Genomic DNA, 9,749 nt, shown 5'->3' with positions numbered 1-9,749 from the left:
TTTATAGCAAGATTGTGCTTTAAAAATATCTTGCCATGTTGCTTTATGTTTACCTGTATTTTTCTGTTTGAGAATATTGCTACATGAAAGTGAAATAAAAGGGAAGTTATTGACTGGATATTAAGGTGAGATTCCTTTCACCTATCCTTAGATTTTTGTGCTGCAGATGTTTGCATCCAGGGCAGGTACACAAGCTTGCTTCCCTTGAGAATCAGGAGAGAGAAATGGGTGGTTCATTTACCTTTTGTAGACATTGAATTTTAATTGAGGGGAATCGCACTCCAGCCTCTTTGACTATAAATATCATACTGTACCTGGCTCTGCAAACAGTATTCCTAGATACACACTAATAAAAGCCTCCACACTGTTCATAGGCTGCCATATCAGGAGTAGACTGGTTGTATCCCCTGCTGCATAACAACTTTCACTTGAGAAACTCTCCAAAATTGATCACTCTCCAGACTTGTAAGCCCCAGCTGAAGCAAATGAAGGAAAATATTGCAGATTATCTCTAAAAAGGGAAATCAGTCCCTTATTTTTCATGGCCTTGTCTACGAGCCACAAGAAAAAGAGACAGTAATGTTTCAAGGACACTTTTTTCCTAACTTTGTTTTAGAAAACTTGTGCTTGATTAGAGAAGGAAGGGCCAAATGAATGTTACCATAAAAGAAGGCAGCACCATCAGCCAGACATTGACTTTCTGCTGGCTAAACCAGGGTGCACACGCTGGCTGCCCTACCAGCACCAACAGGCTCTGGACGAGCCACTGCACCCTGCTGTTTCTCCCTCTCTAGCTGGTACCTGGTGGATGCAATAGAAAGCAAGGATTTCAGGAATAGAAGAGCAGAAACTCAGGTTGCTGAGACAGAAAGGCCCCAGGAAATAGCTGTGTCTGTGGTGAAATGCTAGGTAGATAAAAATCCATAGGACTATAGGTTAAGACTGACTGTTCTGCACATGTCATTCTTAATCACTTGTAACACTGTAAATACTGTTCACTTCTAGAGGTCCAAGGAGGACTGGGAGAATTTGAGAGCGTAAAATATACATACTGTTCAGAAACTGGAGCAAACGATTGACTTGCCTTCACCTGCAGCATCATTTTTTGCAATTCCCAATTTCCTGCCATGAAATCCTCTTAGCAACCCCCTGAAACACTTAAAAGTGTAAAGAAAATTACACTCTATCTCCAATTCTATTCAGCTAACAGAGAAGAGGTCATTGCTACTGCCTGGGTATTGTCCAAATGTTATATTAATGAGTCTACTTAAACATCTTAATGAGAGAAAAAGGTATAGAAAGGAGGTTCCTCAGAGCAATTTATCACAGAACTAGGGAAAGTTCAACAGTGGAAATTCTGCAAGGCATACTACACAAATTCAGTGTGGAAGAGGATCAACATCCAGGCCGAAACATCCGCTTGTCAGGCTTATAACCAACCTGAACTACTGCTTAAAATCAGCATGTGCTTGTCCCTATCATGTCTAATAACAAACCTCTTCAGTCTTTGAGTAAGTCTTGGGTGTTCAGAGCATCTCATGGGCATTAGTTCCTGATGTGCTGCCTTTGTTCCCTGTGCTGCTCTTTTCAGTCCTAACTCTCTGGCCTGTCCTATTGACTGACTTTTTGGCCTTTCTGCTTGAGACTCCATGATTTGGGCATACCTTTTTCCTTCTTTATCTCTGAAAGTAACTAATCCAGTTCCCTTCTCTGGCTGTATGGCTTTTGTTACACAGAAATCATAGAATTGTGGAATCATTAAGTTTGGAAAAGTCCTTAGAGATCAACAAGTACAACCACTAACCCAGCACTGCCAAGTCCACTGCTAAACCATGTCCTTAAGTGCCACATCCTCATGTCTTTTAAATACCTTCAGGGATGGTGACTTACCACTCCTTTTCGCGAGGCTGAAAACTTCCATCTCCCTCAGTCCCATTGGGTGGATCCCATCCAGCCCCATAGACTTGTGCATGTCTAAGTGGTATAGCGGGTCACTGACCCCCATATACCCCCATATACTCCCAGATCTGCATGGATTATGGGGGCTTCATTCTTCTCCCCTTCTCTGTCTTCTAGCTCGGGGGACTGAGCACCTGCAGAACAACTCCTCTTACTGTTAAAGCCTGCTCCTGCACATTTAAGATTTCCTTGAGGAATGCCCAGCCTGCCCTTTCTTCGGAACTGCCTGGACTCCATTAACCAGGCTCCTGAACAGGCCCAAGTCTGCCTTCCAGAAGTCCAAGGCGGCTGTTCTGCTGACCCCCTTCTTATTTTTCTGAGATACAAAAACTCTAACATTTAATGATCACTGTGCCCAAGACAGCCTTCAACCATCACATCACCCACAAGTCCTCCCTTTTCACAAACAGGTCCAACCTTCCCTAGTTAGGTCACTCACCTACTGTGTCAGGAGTTTATCTTCCACGCACTCCAGGAACCTCTTAGACTACTAGACTACTAGAACCTCCTCTCCACTGTATTGTATTTCCAGCAGACATCTGGTAAGTTGAAGTCCCCCATGAGAACCAGTGCCAGCAATTGCGAGATGTCTCCCAGATGCTTACAGAATATTTTATCTGCATCTTCATCTTGGTTGGGAGGTCTGTAGCAGACTCCCACCAAGGTATCTGTCCTGTTGGCATTCCCCCTGAGTCTAAATCATTAACAACCCTATCATCACCATTAGTAAGCTCCAGAAAACAAAAACACTCCCTAACACACACAGTACTTCCCCACTGCCTCTCCTTTCCTGCCTGTCCCATCTGAAGAGTTTACAGCCACCCATTGCAGCCCTCCAGTTGTGTGAGCCATCCTGCCATGTTTCTGTAATGGCACTGATCCTGCCACCTTTTGGCAGGCAGAAGCCCTAATTCCTATGTGACCAATATCAGGCACTTCTGTGGCTTCTAACACGTGGGTCTGTTTTGTTGCATGGGGCTCTATCCTCTGCCTCCACTGAGACTGCAGACTGAAGGACCTCACTTACACACCATTCCTCAAACCCTGGTGTGCTTATGTCTAGCAAACCTGATTTTATCCCTTTTCCCCATTCCAATTACCATGTTGGGGTAAGAAACAGCTTCACTGTTAAACCTGTATATAAATTCATGTTCCCGTGAAGATGACAAGGACAAAGACTTTTGTGATGTGCGTTTTCTGTTTGATCTGTTGTTTTCTCATTGTATTTTAAGGATTTTTAGTGCTCTGCTTTTAAGCCTGGTTGTTAGGCAAGGAGGTAGTGTCTGCCTGTAAGCCAGTAGGGCTTTACCCACCAGTCTTTTCAAATGTCCTTCTGGCAATTTCAGTAGTTTTCTAAGAAGGCTTTAGACTGTGGCTTACTCTATTTTGAAAAGCATCAGAAATTATCATAATCATGTGGTAGTGTATTATTTATTATTAGCATATCTGGCATGTGCAGGCCAATAGAGAAGTGTGAGATTACATGTCTTGCATTGTCACAGTGCTATTTCTAAATAGTGGGAAGAATAATCCAGATGTGTTTTATATATATATATATATATATATGGTTAGCATAAATCAGTTCATTTAATGCTATATTGAACACTGTCCATAAAAGACAATACTCTTTTCTTTACATTTTTAATGCTAATGTTATTTTTTGTTACTTAATTTTTGTCCTTTGTCTGCTTTTTCAGAATTAAACTTTTTTTTTGCCCTTTCTAGACCTTATTGTGTCCATCATTCTTTTTATCTGTGCTTTTACCTTCTGTCTTTATGCCTTCTGTCTGTCTTTTCTTTTAATTTTTAATGATCCTGCATATTTGACCTGTTTTCCCCCTTAGAACAGATGCAGTAGTCTATTCCCTAAAAATGAATGTTGAAGATGTTATTGCCCTTTTTCATGGAGCTCCTGAACACCCACTATGGCAGCCATTCTGTCTGTGCACGACATGTCCTGTGCTCAGCAGTATGAGATTTTCTCTTTGAGATCTCAGATTAGTTCAAAAGCCAGTATCAAGCTGATAAAAACTTAAACAGAATGATGTTCTGCTCACATCATTCCCTTTTGAGAAATTATTTTTCACTGTACAGACTGTGAATCAGTCCTTTTTTCCTAATAGGTACATTAAATCCCGCTCCAAATCCAGCTCTTCCAAAATATTTCCCCCTACAAATATAACAGTTCTGGCCAAAGTCAGGGTGCTTAAAACACACAAATCTTGCATGGTCTTTCAGAGGGCTGCAGGTTACATTGACTCTGGCTATGATTTTCATTCTTTGGCCTGTAGAAATCTGGGAATTCTTTTATTTTCCTCTGACCTCCACTGACTTTGGATTTGGTTACTCTTTGTTCTATAATACTGTTTTATGTTCCTTCTAACTCTTGCAATCAGACCTGGTTCTCTTTTGCTAATGCTAAATAATTCCTGCATTTTCACAGGTTAAATCAGGACTGTTGATTGGATTTTTCCCCTTGATTTTGGTATCTGATCCCCATTACAATTTGTTCTGACACAGTGATTATAATAACAGTATATGATGCATTCTGAGTTAAGAGAAGTTACAGATCTGCTATACCTGGCCCCGAAATTTTTCCCCTCTGATTAGTTTCTTTTGTAAAGCTCATACCTCTCAAGAGTACTTTCTATATCCTAGAAGTGATATATCCCTTCAGTGTCTTTTGTGCTGCCTGATCAGTGGCTCCAACTTCAGCACTTCCCTATGCAAACCTGAATAGATGAAAATCTAGTACTTGTCTCTTAGCAATATTTAAAAAATACCCACTTCAGGGCCATCTTTCCTTCCTGTTGTGTTCCCAGAAAACATAATGGTCACTTGAACTTTTTCCCCTTGTCTGATACATTTCTGGAAAATGTCACCTTTCTTATAGTTTTAAGTTCATGCCTCTCCATTAAATACTTGATTCACTACTTCTTCGTATTTCTAAAACCTCTCTTTTTTTAATCTACTTTTGTTTATTCTCTTTCTCCTTCGAGGAGCATTTTTTGACTTGAGAGCCTTTTCAGAATGCAGAATTACAGCTTTTGAGCACAGTGAGTCATTATTACAACAAAAGGTAAAAAGAAAGACAATGTGAAGAAATAGTTCATGAGGGAGGGAGAGGAATCCATGTAGCCCACTCTCAGCCTGCCTGCAGACAGCTAGCTCTGACAGGATTGCTCCAAGCCAGCATGTTTCACTCTGTCATGGCCCCTTGTCCTCATGTGCAGTCTATAATCACCTACCTTCGAGGAAGAATAGTCACTTACTCAGGTAGCTTAGAAACATGTTAAAGAAATATTCTGGACACTGAGGAAAAGTAATACAGTTCTTTGTGCTTGAGAAGGTGTAGGTGATTATTTCAGCTATTGATAGATGTTACATGATAGTTGCAAAATCTGAAACCTTTCTCAGTTGTTTGTAAAAATACTAGTCAGATGAAAAAAAAAAAGTAAAATTGAGCTGTAAGGTGACTGTGAAGAGGATCCGTGCTTCTGGAGATTGATGCTTCTTAAATTCCTGTGGGGGTGTGCATACTGTGTGAGACACAGTTAAGCCCCATGACTCACATTAACTGAAGAAGAATTGCGCTGCTACCTTAATAGCTGCTCCCAAAATGTGCCCTTCTGCATTTACAGGATGAACCTGACTAGTTACTAGCGCGTTGTTAGCAGCAATAAATAACTATTGGGAAGGTTGTTATTGAAAGCCTTGAGACAACAGGGATGAAAGAGACAAAGGGTTATTGTTCCAGGTAAGAGCCACAGCTATTTGGAAAGGTGTACGTCATTCAACAGGAGAGACAGGGACCTACCAAAAGCTCTGCAGGCATACTAACAGCAGGAGGTGAAGCAATTTAATGATGTGAAAGGCAGCCTCTATATGTGAAATATGGAGGATAAGAGGTCTGGGAGGAAGGGTATTTGCTTTTTTGTTTGTTTGTTTTTTGCCAATAGCTGACAACAATAGCAACAGCAGCAGGGAGTACCTGAGAGTGAATGAGAGTGAAGGAGCTGGGATGATCAGCAAATGACAGTAAATAAGAAAAGTGACTTGAAAAGGCTCTGGGCCTCCAGTGGCTCTAAGAATAGCGAACTGGGACAACAAAAGCAAGAGTGCACTTTGAAAGAAAACACAAATGTGCTCTTCCTCCTAGCCACATCTGAGCCCTTTCGCAACTGATTGATCAATGCAGAAGCAAAGATGTGCTGCATCTTTCATGTGGCTGTGCTGTTCTATAATAGCATCTGAACAAACAGGTTTTGTTTACCAACCTTCTAGTGAAGCCACGTTTTTCTGTCAGGAATCTTCTCATGTCCCACTCTCCAGCCTACTGAAGCAGAAGGTTAGATCTTCCCTTCACATTGACAAAGCTGCACCAATGTCCATTGGAGTCTCTAGCTGCTCACTTCAGAAGCAAACTTTGTAAAGGAAACAAAGTTTAGCTTTTGAGTATGAGGAACAAAAATTTTTTCCTTCGACCCTAGAGTTCAGTGAAAACCAGGCACCACAATTCTGTGAAGTTGGCAACAACTTCTGGTGATGTTTGAATTTACAGGCTTCGCAAACAGACCTGGATTTGAGTCATAGGCTTTCTCCCCTTGGATAAACAGCTTCACATCTCTATTATCCTGCTTGTTTAGTTGGTTGATTTTTAAAAGTGGATTTTGTCAAGGCATATAATATGTTAGGTGTCTTGTAAAGCACTTAGAAGCAACCTTCTTAGTCAAGGGTGCATTCTTGCCTTGTTTTCTGCCACTGGCAGTCTCAGGAGAAGCTTGGTTCAAATGCTGTAGATCAGGGGTTTTTGTTCTGACTCAATGAGTTTACTTTTACAATGTTTCCCATTTAGTAAATTACTTAATTTTGTCTTCATATCATTGGTTTTTTAGCACCTCCTTAACTGGAGATTACTCTGAGAAGCAGCAGCTGCAAAGAACTTGGCAGCAGCATGGAGATCTGAGATAGCAAAACTCCCTTCTTTTACAGTGACTGCAACTTCCTCACATCTAAAAATCTTGTCCTCATTCTTGAAAAATATAAACCCCTTAACTAAGACCTCCTATCACTGATAGCCCCTCTCACGTAGACCCTGGCTAATACATGAATACCCTTTCTGATACTTTCCTCCTGTGTCTGAGTATAATTTCATGGAAAATGAAATATGACAGTAAAATTTACCAGTGACTGTGAGGTAAATAATAAGTCTTCCCTCTGCTTCCCAGTACGTTCAGCGTACATAGCTCTGAGTTTGGCAGAGCTGCTGGGTTTGTTCATTTCCTTTACTCTGAGCCAACATTCCCAGTAGTGTCAAGACAATTTTAGAAGCAAGATGGACTCAACTGAACTTCATCTATGAAGAGACGAACAGGTGCTTATAGCTGACTTGTCAAGTCCATATATTACCTTGATGGGTTTTTTTCTGTCTCAAATAGAGCCATTTTTTTTTTAATTTGGACTTTTGGCCAGTCCTCAGATTTCAGGAAGTCATTTACATCTGAATTGGTTCATTTTAGGGGAAATGGAAATTCAGAGACGATAGAAACAAGATCTGCAACATGTAAAGAAGTGACGGAAATAGGTGAAATAATTGTTGAGCAATATCCAGAATGCTTTCTGCCATAATAATGCCCTCTCTCAAACCTGCTAACTCAACGGATTTTAACTTCTCTATGCTTTGCCACATTGCATGATTTCAAATTATGTTTTGGGAAGGAATAAGGCTGGGGACATCCACCAGTGTAAAGAAGTGATAGAAAAAAGTTATGGGGAATCATGAAGTAAAGAGCTGGAGGTTTAGGAGCGGGGTATAAGAGAAGAAATGCATGGACACCCTGACGTATAATCTGTCAGTTTTGTCTACAGGTTTTGAAGTTTATAATCTGCAAGGTTGAAGATGTGTCAGCTGATATGCTCCAAATGAATCAGAAGCATCAGAGACCCTATATTGCTGTCCAGATCAGCAGACACATAAATCAGCATGAACCTGGCTGGAGCATCTGAATGGATACCCATACTAATGAGTAGTGCCCTGTAATAGGAGTAGATCTGTGGAGTGAAACAGTTGGCACTGGGGATCCAATGTCCACACTATTCGGGGTGGGGTGGTAGAGGGGGATGGAGAAGGTTACTAATGCCATTAGTAGTTGGAGCCCATTAGGTACAACAAAGTTTGGTAAGAAGTGAATTAGTACTCATGGGAAACAAAGCAACATTTGTTCCAGAATTCCCTATTTAGGACTTTGAAGTCTTTCTTACCCAGCTTTTAGCAATTTGTAAAATACTACAGACCCACCACTCTGGCAAACGCTGATCACCTGTGCCTGTGTCTCTGGTCTCTGACCCTGCAGACCTTTCACCTCCCTGTGGGTCCTGGGGCGATGCTGCATAGCCAGTAACATAAACCCGTTGCTATTTCTTCTGATCATTAATCACTCAGGATTTCGTTGGTACTTAATTGCAATACTTCAGGCACTCTTATAAAGACTGTAAGATTTCTTATACTTGGAGCCCGTCTGCCTTTCTGAGGCACTTACATTTTCTTTTTCTAGGAATAGACTTGGTGATAAAATGAGTCACCTAACCCTCTGCCAACAGTGAACATGATGACTGATGCTTAAACGGCACCATTCATGCTGAGAATGTTTAAACCTATGTGAGGAATCCTGCCCTGGCTGCTGGCTGTGCTGTCAATACGATGCCAGAGCATTTCTACATGCACAGACCAGGGGATCTCTGCTCTGTGTGAGGATTCAACACCCTTCACTACTGCTTTGGAAAGATCTGTGTGTGAGGCCATCTGACCTGGCTGGCAGGCGTAAGTATTACATAGGGAGTTATGGTGCTCACGTGCCATGCTGCAGGGAACAGCGATGGAAGGGACTGTGCAAGTTCTCAGGTGAGGGTCCTGCAGCCACATCACTGTCAACTCTCCTAATCCCTCCACACAGTGAAGTGCCAACAGCTCCATCCTCTAGCACACCAGTGCTCTCTTGGGTACTGTGGAGATCCAGGCAGTTGAGCATGAAAAGGTGAGTGACGTGAGCTTTATGTTCATACTGTTCCTCCTGGCTTAACATAAGCAAGACTTGACTGTGTGCCTTAGAAGCATGAATTACTGTCTAGGAATGTGGTGCCACTAATGTGCATTTATTCAAGCATAGCACCAGTAGAAATAATCAGGCAAAGGAAAGAGATGTTGTTTGATCAGAGTTGATGATGTTAGGTCTGTTATTTATGTTATATATTATAGTCTCCATCAATTTCTAGTAATATCTTTGGGCTGTTTGCTTATCTGTGTTGTCCAAGAGTATCTTTGCTTGATTTTTCATTTATATTCCTCACTAATGCATATCCTAATTGTACACAGCCTCTGGGTGGGAAAAATGCTCTGATTTTCAGAATCACCTTCTGTAGCCATTGCTGAATTTATTTGTGATTTTTCTCACCCAGCTACTAACTAGTCCCAGCTCAGTAAGATGGGATATGATGAATTTATGGAAATTGTTACTGTAGACTGCAAAGTTCCTGAAAAATAAAGATGGCATTTTAGATCAAATATGAAATAAGGTATACTGTGAATGCCCTTTCCTAAATTTGTCATTCTGATCATGCACTGACTGAGTGTCCCTAATGCTTTAATTACAAAAGGGGAGCTCATGGGGCAAAAGAACAGGTTCTACAGGAGCCTACAGATTGGTCCATTATGTCAAAAAGAAACATGATTCTTAATAAGCATAAATATCACTATTCCCACCTCTTTGTGCAAACAGCCAGGACTGATTCCA

The sequence above is a fragment of the Myiozetetes cayanensis genome, unplaced genomic scaffold, assembly GCF_022539395.1.
Source record: "Myiozetetes cayanensis isolate MyiCay16 unplaced genomic scaffold, myiCay2020 scf1, whole genome shotgun sequence".
Classification (NCBI taxonomy): domain Eukaryota; kingdom Metazoa; phylum Chordata; class Aves; order Passeriformes; family Tyrannidae; genus Myiozetetes; species Myiozetetes cayanensis.
Note: the sequence above shows the minus strand (reverse complement) of the source record.